The sequence below is a fragment of the Hyla sarda genome, chromosome 6 (assembly GCF_029499605.1).
Source record: "Hyla sarda isolate aHylSar1 chromosome 6, aHylSar1.hap1, whole genome shotgun sequence".
NCBI lineage: Eukaryota > Metazoa > Chordata > Amphibia > Anura > Hylidae > Hyla > Hyla sarda.
Window position 1 is genome coordinate 25,196,526 of NC_079194.1, and position 1,102 is coordinate 25,197,627.

The following is a 1,102-nucleotide window of genomic DNA, read 5'->3' on the forward strand; positions in this document are numbered from 1 at the left end:
GTAAAACATACTTCAGTGCACTTCAACGGGTTTTGAAGTCAGAACAACTTCATCAGGGCAGTGTTTTTTCAAAACACTTGGAAGTGTGCTTCAAGTAGGTTTTAATAAGCTGGAATTTTGCACTGAAAGCGCCGCTTCTAGATCTGATTTCTCTGTGGTATTGTGGTACTTTTAATAGTGTCTGTGAAAGGTACCGTAGCGTTGCACCATTCCCTTGTATGAGACAAACCTGCAGTTCCTTTCACCACTGCTAGTAATAATACAGTGTTGATTGTACAAGCAGTAGTAGAAACGGCTATGGTAGTCATGTGTGCCCCACTGCCCCTTCAAACAGCTGATCAGCAGGGGATGCTGGGAGATCAGGCCACCAGGTTTACAAAGCAGGATATCCCCTTTAATCCATGGTACATGTCTGGCTTAGTGCTTATGGACAGGATTACTTTTTATTTAGCAGATGATCAGATGACGGCTGTTTATGAAGTATTTTGCATTGACCAAATTTACAGAGATGGAAGACAAAAAGTGTTTCACATGGATTTTGGTAGGGAATGTGCGTGTATTAGCACCAAAATCTTCATGAAATTCCATATTGTGTACATTGACTACCAACCCCCTCATGCAGACCTCAAACACCCCCTTCCCCAAAAAAACAAAAGAAAACAAGATTTTTTTTCCAACAAGTCCCATTTTTATTCATTAGCAACAGCAGCACTGAGGAGTACGGGGACATGGAGTGCAAGTCTCTCTTTTAGGACCATTTAAAACCATTGTACAAGTTCCCTAGAATATAACAGACACAGTAATAATCAGCACAATCCTTGTATATTCAGTTGATCTGTATGTAGTGTAACAGTCTGGGATGACCTATGACCTCAATGTCACACGTGGATCCATCTGACCAATGCCAGGTTATCCCCCGTCGGATCCAGCTCCGGTACAATGCAGATCATGTCTCTTCTATAGATGCTTCATAACACCCTTGGATACCCAGATGTCCATATCAGAAGACGACAGATCTACTAACAGAGCATTATTCAGCTTGAAATGGGGAGGTCCATGTTGCACCCTTTTTCTGGAGTGCTCCCATATATATGGAGTATTG